The sequence below is a fragment of the Carassius gibelio genome, chromosome B22 (genome assembly GCF_023724105.1).
Source record: "Carassius gibelio isolate Cgi1373 ecotype wild population from Czech Republic chromosome B22, carGib1.2-hapl.c, whole genome shotgun sequence".
Classification (NCBI taxonomy): domain Eukaryota; kingdom Metazoa; phylum Chordata; class Actinopteri; order Cypriniformes; family Cyprinidae; genus Carassius; species Carassius gibelio.
Genome location: NC_068417.1, coordinates 41989411 through 41996910, shown reverse-complemented (window position 1 = coordinate 41996910; position 7500 = coordinate 41989411). Strand labels below are relative to the sequence as shown.

At 41.0% G+C, this 7500-nt stretch overlaps 16 non-coding genes across 16 annotated transcripts; all 16 read right to left on the bottom strand.

Annotated features, from left to right (window-relative positions):
• Window positions 1-119, bottom strand: LOC128003830 (5S ribosomal RNA). The gene has a single exon (XR_008176544.1). It is a non-coding gene; the product is annotated as a 5S ribosomal RNA (ribosomal RNA).
• A 221-nt stretch (window positions 120-340) lies between these two features.
• Window positions 341-459, bottom strand: LOC127997789 (5S ribosomal RNA). Its single transcript, XR_008170648.1, has one exon. It is a non-coding gene; the product is annotated as a 5S ribosomal RNA (ribosomal RNA).
• A 221-nt stretch (window positions 460-680) lies between these two features.
• Window positions 681-799, bottom strand: LOC127996738 (5S ribosomal RNA). The gene has a single exon (XR_008169630.1). It is a non-coding gene; the product is annotated as a 5S ribosomal RNA (ribosomal RNA).
• A 221-nt stretch (window positions 800-1020) lies between these two features.
• Window positions 1021-1139, bottom strand: LOC127997787 (5S ribosomal RNA). The gene has a single exon (XR_008170646.1). It is a non-coding gene; the product is annotated as a 5S ribosomal RNA (ribosomal RNA).
• Window positions 1140-1505: 366 nt separating this feature from the next.
• Window positions 1506-1624, bottom strand: LOC127996737 (5S ribosomal RNA). The gene has a single exon (XR_008169629.1). It is a non-coding gene; the product is annotated as a 5S ribosomal RNA (ribosomal RNA).
• A 358-nt stretch (window positions 1625-1982) lies between these two features.
• Window positions 1983-2101, bottom strand: LOC127995661 (5S ribosomal RNA). The gene has a single exon (XR_008168600.1). It is a non-coding gene; the product is annotated as a 5S ribosomal RNA (ribosomal RNA).
• A 768-nt stretch (window positions 2102-2869) lies between these two features.
• On the bottom strand, window positions 2870-2988 carry LOC128004484 (5S ribosomal RNA). Its single transcript, XR_008177173.1, has one exon. It is a non-coding gene; the product is annotated as a 5S ribosomal RNA (ribosomal RNA).
• Window positions 2989-3209: 221 nt separating this feature from the next.
• LOC127997786 (5S ribosomal RNA) lies at window positions 3210-3328 on the bottom strand. The gene has a single exon (XR_008170645.1). It is a non-coding gene; the product is annotated as a 5S ribosomal RNA (ribosomal RNA).
• Window positions 3329-3549: 221 nt separating this feature from the next.
• On the bottom strand, window positions 3550-3668 carry LOC127996736 (5S ribosomal RNA). Its single transcript, XR_008169628.1, has one exon. It is a non-coding gene; the product is annotated as a 5S ribosomal RNA (ribosomal RNA).
• A 221-nt stretch (window positions 3669-3889) lies between these two features.
• Window positions 3890-4008, bottom strand: LOC127997785 (5S ribosomal RNA). The gene has a single exon (XR_008170644.1). It is a non-coding gene; the product is annotated as a 5S ribosomal RNA (ribosomal RNA).
• Window positions 4009-4375: 367 nt separating this feature from the next.
• LOC127996734 (5S ribosomal RNA) lies at window positions 4376-4494 on the bottom strand. Its single transcript, XR_008169626.1, has one exon. It is a non-coding gene; the product is annotated as a 5S ribosomal RNA (ribosomal RNA).
• Window positions 4495-4715: 221 nt separating this feature from the next.
• LOC128001475 (5S ribosomal RNA) lies at window positions 4716-4834 on the bottom strand. Its single transcript, XR_008174243.1, has one exon. It is a non-coding gene; the product is annotated as a 5S ribosomal RNA (ribosomal RNA).
• A 631-nt stretch (window positions 4835-5465) lies between these two features.
• On the bottom strand, window positions 5466-5584 carry LOC127994512 (5S ribosomal RNA). The gene has a single exon (XR_008167496.1). It is a non-coding gene; the product is annotated as a 5S ribosomal RNA (ribosomal RNA).
• Window positions 5585-6351: 767 nt separating this feature from the next.
• Window positions 6352-6470, bottom strand: LOC128003120 (5S ribosomal RNA). The gene has a single exon (XR_008175851.1). It is a non-coding gene; the product is annotated as a 5S ribosomal RNA (ribosomal RNA).
• Window positions 6471-6691: 221 nt separating this feature from the next.
• Window positions 6692-6810, bottom strand: LOC127997784 (5S ribosomal RNA). Its single transcript, XR_008170643.1, has one exon. It is a non-coding gene; the product is annotated as a 5S ribosomal RNA (ribosomal RNA).
• Window positions 6811-7177: 367 nt separating this feature from the next.
• Window positions 7178-7296, bottom strand: LOC128002760 (5S ribosomal RNA). Its single transcript, XR_008175499.1, has one exon. It is a non-coding gene; the product is annotated as a 5S ribosomal RNA (ribosomal RNA).
• Between the last annotated feature and the right edge of the window lie 204 nt (window positions 7297-7500).

Here is a 7500-nt window from a genome sequence, read left to right as displayed (position 1 = left end):
AGCTTACAGCACCTGGAATTCCCAGGCGGTCTCCCATCCAAGTACTAACCAGGCCCAAACCTGCTTAGCTTCCGAGATCAGACAAGATCGGACATAGCCAGGTTGGTATGGCCATAAGCGAAGTCTGCTGCAAAGAGAGGGGTATTTAAAGACCAGCCAATCTTATCGCCAGTACATTATATAAGTAGGAAAGAAAACCCAAAAGCTTAAAGCACCTGGTATTCCTAGGCAGTCTCTCATAAAAGTACTAACCAGACCTAAACCTGCTAAGATTCAGAGATCGGGCATTGACTCTATTTTTTGGCAAAATTATTAAAAACTAAGAGAAAAATGTCCAAAAAGCTTACAGCACCTGGTATTCCCAGGCGGTCTCCCATCCAAGTACTAACCAGGCCCAAACCTGCTTAGCTTCAGAGATCAGACGAGATCAGGCATAGCCAGGTTGGTATGGCCGTAAGCGAAGACTGCTGCAAAGAGAGGGCTATTTAAAGACCAGCCAATCTAATCGCCAGTACATTATATAAGTAGGAAAGAAAACCCAAAAGCTAAAAGCACCTGGTATTCCTAGGCAGTCTCTCATCAAAGTACTAACCAGACCTAAACCTGCTAAGATTCAGAGATCGGGCATTGACTCTATTTTTTGGCAAAATTATTAAAAACTAAGTGAAAAATGTCCAAAAAGCTTACAGCACCTGGTATTCCCAGGCGGTCTCCCATCCAAGTACTAACCAGGCCCAAACCTGCTTAGCTTCCGAGATCAGACGAGATCGGACATAGCCAGGTTGGTATGGCCGTAAGCGAAGTCTGCTGCAAAGAGAGGGCTATTTAAAGACCAGCCAATCTTATCGCCAGTACATTATATAAGTAGGAAAGAAAACCCAAAAGCTTAAAGCACCTGGTATTCCTAGGCAGTCTCTCATAAAAGTACTAACCAGACCTAAACCTGCTAAGATTCAGAGATCGGGCATTGACTCTATTTTTTGGCAAAATTATTAAAAACTAAGAGAAAAATGTCCAAAAAGCTTACAGCACCTGGTATTCCCAGGCGGTCTCCCATCCAAGTACTAACCAGGCCCAAACCTGCTTAGCTTCAGAGATCAGACGAGATCAGGCATAGCCAGGTTGGTATGGCCGTAAGCGAAGACTGCTGCAAAGAGAGGGCTATTTAAAGACCAGCCAATCTAATCGCCAGTACATTATATAAGTAGGAAAGAAAACCCAAAAGCTAAAAGCACCTGGTATTCCTAGGCAGTCTCTCATCAAAGTACTAACCAGACCTAAACCTGCTAAGATTCAGAGATCGGGCATTGAATCTTTTTTTTTTTTTTTAATGAAAGATTATTATATAATTCGTGAAATTTTCCAAAAAGATTAAAGCACCTGGTATTCCCAGGCAGTCTCCCATCCATGTACTAACCAGGCCCAAACCTGCTAATATTCAGAGATCGGGCATTGACTCTATTTTTTGGCAAAATTATTAAAAACTAAGTGAAAAATGTCCAAAAAGCTTACAGCACCTGGTATTCCCAGGCGGTCTCCCATCCAAGTACTAACCAGGCCCAAACCTGCTTAGCTTCCGAGATCAGACGAGATCGGACATAGCCAGGTTGGTATGGCCGTAAGCGAAGTCTGCTGCAAAGAGAGGGCTATTTAAAGACCAGCCAATCTTATCGCCAGTACATTATATAAGTAGGAAAGAAAACCCAAAAGCTTAAAGCACCTGGTATTCCTAGGCAGTCTCTCATAAAAGTACTAACCAGACCTAAACCTGCTAAGATTCAGAGATCGGGCATTGACTCTATTTTTTGGCAAAATTATTAAAAACTAAGAGAAAAATGTCCAAAAAGCTTACAGCACCTGGTATTCCCAGGCGGTCTCCCATCCAAGTACTAACCAGGCCCAAACCTGCAAATATTCAGAGATCGGGCATTGACTCTATTTTTTGGCAAAATTATTATATACTAAGTGAAAAATGTCCAAAAAGCTTACAGCACCTGGTATTCCCAGGCGGTCTCCCATCCAAGTACTAACCAGGCCCAAACCTGCTTAGCTTCCGAGATCAGACGAGATCGGGCATAGCCAGGTTGGTATGGCCGTAAGCGAAGTCTGCTGCAAAGAGAGGGCTATTTAAAGAACAGCCAATCTTATCGCCAGTACATTATATAAGTAGTAAAGAAAACCCAAAAGCTTAAAGCACCTGGTATTCCTAGGCAGTCTCTAATAAAAAAACTAACCAGACCTAAACCTGCTAAGATTCAGAGATCGGGCATTGACTCTATTTTTTGGCAAAATTATTATAAACTAAGTGAAAAATGTCCAAAAAGTTTACAGCACCTGGTATTCCCAGGCGGTCTCCCATCCAAGTACTAACCAGGCCCAAACCTGCTAAGATTCAGAGATCGGGCATTGACTCTTTTTTTTTTTTTTAATGAAAGATTATTATATAATTCGTGAAATTTTCCAAAAAGATTAAAGCACCTGGTATTCCCAGGCTGTCTCCCATCCATGTACTAACCAGGCCCAAACCTGCAAATATTCAGAGATCGGGCATTGACTTTTTTTTTGGCAAAATTATTATATACTAAGTGAAAAATGTCCAAAAAGCTTACAGCACCTGGTATTCAATCAATCAATCAATCACCTTTATTTATATAGTGCTTTAAACAAAATACATTGCGTCAAAGCACTGAACAACATTCATTAGGAAAACAGTGTCTCAATAATGCAAAATTATAATTAAAGGCAGTATATTCCCAGGCAGTCTCCCATCCATGTACTAAACAGGCCCAAACCTGCTAATATTCAGAGATCAGGCACTGACTCTATTTTTTGGCAAAATTATTATATACTAAGTGAAAAATGTCCAAAAAGCTTACAGCACCTGGAATTCCCAGGCGGTCTCCCATCCAAGTACTAACCAGGCCCAAACCTGCTTAGCTTCCGAGATCAGACAAGATCAGACATAGCCAGGTTGGTATGGCCGTAAGCGAAGTCTGCTGCAAAGAGAGGGCTATTTAAAGACCAGCCAATCTTATCGCCAGTACATTATATAAGTAGGAAAGAAAACCCAAAAGCTTAAAGCACCTGGTATTCCTAGGCAGTCTCTCATAAAAGTACTAACCAGACCTAAACCTGCTAAGATTCAGAGATCGGGCATTGACTCTATTTTTTGGCAAAATTATTAAAAACTAAGAGAAAAATGTCCAAAAAGCTTACAGCACCTGGTATTCCCAGGCGGTCTCCCATCCAAGTACTAACCAGGCCCAAACCTGCTTAGCTTCAGAGATCAGACGAGATCAGGCATAGCCAGGTTGGTATGGCCGTAAGCGAAGACTGCTGCAAAGAGAGGGCTATTTAAAGACCAGCCAATCTAATCGCCAGTACATTATATAAGTAGGAAAGAAAACCCAAAAGCTAAAAGCACCTGGTATTCCTAGGCAGTCTCTCATCAAAGTACTAACCAGACCTAAACCTGCTAAGATTCAGAGATCGGGCATTGACTCTATTTTTTGGCAAAATTATTAAAAACTAAGTGAAAAATGTCCAAAAAGCTTACAGCACCTGGTATTCCCAGGCGGTCTCCCATCCAAGTACTAACCAGGCCCAAACCTGCTTAGCTTCCGAGATCAGACGAGATCGGACATAGCCAGGTTGGTATGGCCGTAAGCGAAGTCTGCTGCAAAGAGAGGGCTATTTAAAGACCAGCCAATCTTATCGCCAGTACATTATATAAGTAGGAAAGAAAACCCAAAAGCTTAAAGCACCTGGTATTCCTAGGCAGTCTCTCATAAAAGTACTAACCAGACCTAAACCTGCTAAGATTCAGAGATCGGGCATTGACTCTATTTTTTGGCAAAATTATTAAAAACTAAGAGAAAAATGTCCAAAAAGCTTACAGCACCTGGTATTCCCAGGCGGTCTCCCATCCAAGTACTAACCAGGCCCAAACCTGCTTAGCTTCAGAGATCAGACGAGATCAGGCATAGCCAGGTTGGTATGGCCGTAAGCGAAAACTGCTGCAAAGAGAGGGCTATTTAAAGACCAGCCAATCTAATCGCCAGTACATTATATAAGTAGGAAAGAAAACCCAAAAGCTAAAAGCACCTGGTATTCCTAGGCAGTCTCTCATCAAAGTACTAACCAGACCTAAACCTGCTAAGATTCAGAGATCGGGCATTGAAACTTTTTTTTTTTTTTTTAATGAAAGATTATTATATAATTCGTGAAATTTTCCAAAAAGATTAAAGCACCTGGTATTCCCAGGCAGTCTCCCATCCATGTACTAACCAGGCCCAAACCTGCTAATATTCAGAGATCGGGCATTGACTCTATTTTTTGGCAAAATTATTAAAAACTAAGTGAAAAATGTCCAAAAAGCTTACAGCACCTGGTATTCCCAGGCGGTCTCCCATCCAAGTACTAACCAGGCCCAAACCTGCTTAGCTTCCGAGATCAGACGAGATCGGACATAGCCAGGTTGGTATGGCCGTAAGCGAAGTCTGCTGCAAAGAGAGGGCTATTTAAAGACCAGCCAATCTAATCGCCAGTACATTATATAAGTAGGAAAGAAAACCCAAAAGCTTAAAGCACCTGGTATTCCTAGGCAGTCTCTCATAAAAGTACTAACCAGACCTAAACCTGCTAAGATTCAGAGATCGGGCATTGACTCTATTTTTTGGCAAAATTATTAAAAACTAAGAGAAAAATGTCCAAAAAGCTTACAGCACCTGTTATTCCCAGGCGGTCTCCCATCCAAGTACTAACCAGGCCCAAACCTGCTTAGCTTCAGAGATCAGACGAGATCAGGCATAGCCAGGTTGGTATGGCCGTAAGCGAAGACTGCTGCAAAGAGAGGGCTATTTAAAGACCAGCCAATCTAATCGCCAGTACATTATATAAGTAGGAAAGAAAACCCAAAAGCTAAAAGCACCTGGTATTCCTAGGCAGTCTCTCATCAAAGTACTAACCAGGCCCAAACCTGCTAAGATTCAGAGATCGGGCATTGACTCTTTTTTTTTTTTTTAATGAAAGATTATTATATAATTCGTGAAATTTTCCAAAAAGATTAAAGCACCTGGTATTCCCAGGCTGTCTCCCATCCATGTACTAACCAGGCCCAAACCTGCAAATATTCAGAGATCGGGCATTGACTTTTTTTTTGGCAAAATTATTATATACTAAGTGAAAAATGTCCAAAAAGCTTACAGCACCTGGTATTCAATCAATCAATCAATCACCTTTATTTATATAGTGCTTTAAACAAAATACATTGCGTCAAAGCACTGAACAACATTCATTAGGAAAACAGTGTCTCAATAATGCAAAATTATAATTAAAGGCAGTATATTCCCAGGCAGTCTCCCATCCATGTACTAAACAGGCCCAAACCTGCTAATATTCAGAGATCAGGCACTGACTCTATTTTTTGGCAAAATTATTATATACTAAGTGAAAAATGTCCAAAAAGCTTACAGCACCTGGAATTCCCAGGCGGTCTCCCATCCAAGTACTAACCAGGCCCAAACCTGCTTAGCTTCCGAGATCAGACGAGATCGGGGATAGCCAGGTTGGTATGGCCGTAAGCGAAGTCTGCTGCAAAGAGAGGGCTATTTAAAGACCAGCCAATCTTATCGCCAGTACATTATATAAGTAGTAAAGAAAACCCAAAAGCTTAAAGCACCTGGTATTCCTAGGCAGTCTCTAATAAAAAAACTAACCAGACCTAAACCTGCTAAGATTCAGAGATCGGGCATTGACTCTATTTTTTGGCAAAATTATTATAAACTAAGTGAAAAATGTCCAAAAAGTTTACAGCACCTGGTATTCCCAGGCGGTCTCCCATCCAAGTACTAACCAGGCCCAAACCTGCTAAGATTCAGAGATCGGGCATTGACTCTTTTTTTTTTTTTTTATGAAAGATTATTATATAATTCGTGAAATTTTCCAAAAAGATTAAAGCACCTGGTATTCCCAGGCTGTCTCCCATCCATGTACTAACCAGGCCCAAACCTGCAAATATTCAGAGATCGGGCATTGACTTTTTTTTGGCAAAATTATTATATACTAAGTGAAAAATGTCCAAAAAGCTTACAGCACCTGGTATTCAATCAATCAATCAATCACCTTTATTTATATAGTGCTTTAAACAAAATACATTGCGTCAAAGCACTGAACAACATTCATTAGGAAAACAGTGTCTCAATAATGCAAAATTATAATTAAAGGCAGTATATTCCCAGGCAGTCTCCCATCCATGTACTAAACAGGCCCAAACCTGCTAATATTCAGAGATCAGGCACTGACTCTATTTTTTGGCAAAATTATTATATACTAAGTGAAAAATGTCCAAAAAGCTTACAGCACCTGGAATTCCCAGGCGGTCTCCCATCCAAGTACTAACCAGGCCCAAACCTGCTTAGCTTCCGAGATCAGACAAGATCGGACATAGCCAGGTTGGTATGGCCGTAAGCGAAGTCTGCTGCAAAGAGAGGGCTATTTAAAGACCAGCCAATCTTATCGCCAGTACATTATATAAGTAGGAAAGAAAACCCAAAAGCTTAAAGCACCTGGTATTCCTAGGCAGTCTCTCATAAAAGTACTAACCAGACCTAAACCTGCTAAGATTCAGAGATCGGGCATTGACTCTATTTTTTGGCAAAATTATTAAAAACTAAGAGAAAAATGTCCAAAAAGCTTACAGCACCTGGTATTCCCAGGCGGTCTCCCATCCAAGTACTAACCAGGCCCAAACCTGCTTAGCTTCAGAGATCAGACGAGATCAGGCATAGCCAGGTTGGTATGGCCGTAAGCGAAGACTGCTGCAAAGAGAGGGCTATTTAAAGACCAGCCAATCTAATCGCCAGTACATTATATAAGTAGGAAAGAAAACCCAAAAGCTAAAAGCACCTGGTATTCCTAGGCAGTCTCTCATCAAAGTACTAACCAGACCTAAACCTGCTAAGATTCAGAGATCGGGCATTGAATCTTTTTTTTTTTTTTTTAATGAAAGATTATTATATAATTCGTGAAATTTTCCAAAAAGATTAAAGCACCTGGTATTCCCAGGCAGTCTCCCATCCATGTACTAACCAGGCCCAAACCTGCTAATATTCAGAGATCGGGCATTGACTCTATTTTTTGGCAAAATTATTATATACTAAGTGAAAAATGTCCAAAAAGCTTACAGCACCTGGTATACCCAGGCGGGCTCCCATCCAAGTACTAACCAGGCCCAAACCTGCTTAGCTTCCGAGATCAGACGAGATCGGGCATAGCCAGGTTGGTATGGCCGTAAGCGAAGTCTGCTGCAAAGAGAGGGCTATTTAAAGAACAGCCAATCTTATCGCCAGTACATTATATAAGTAGGAAAGAAAACCCAAAAGCTTAAAGCACCTGGTATTCCTAGGCAGTCTCTCATAAAAGTACTAACCAGACCTAAACCTGCTAAGATTCAGAGATCGGGCATTGACTCTATTTTTTGGCAAAATTATTAAAAACTAA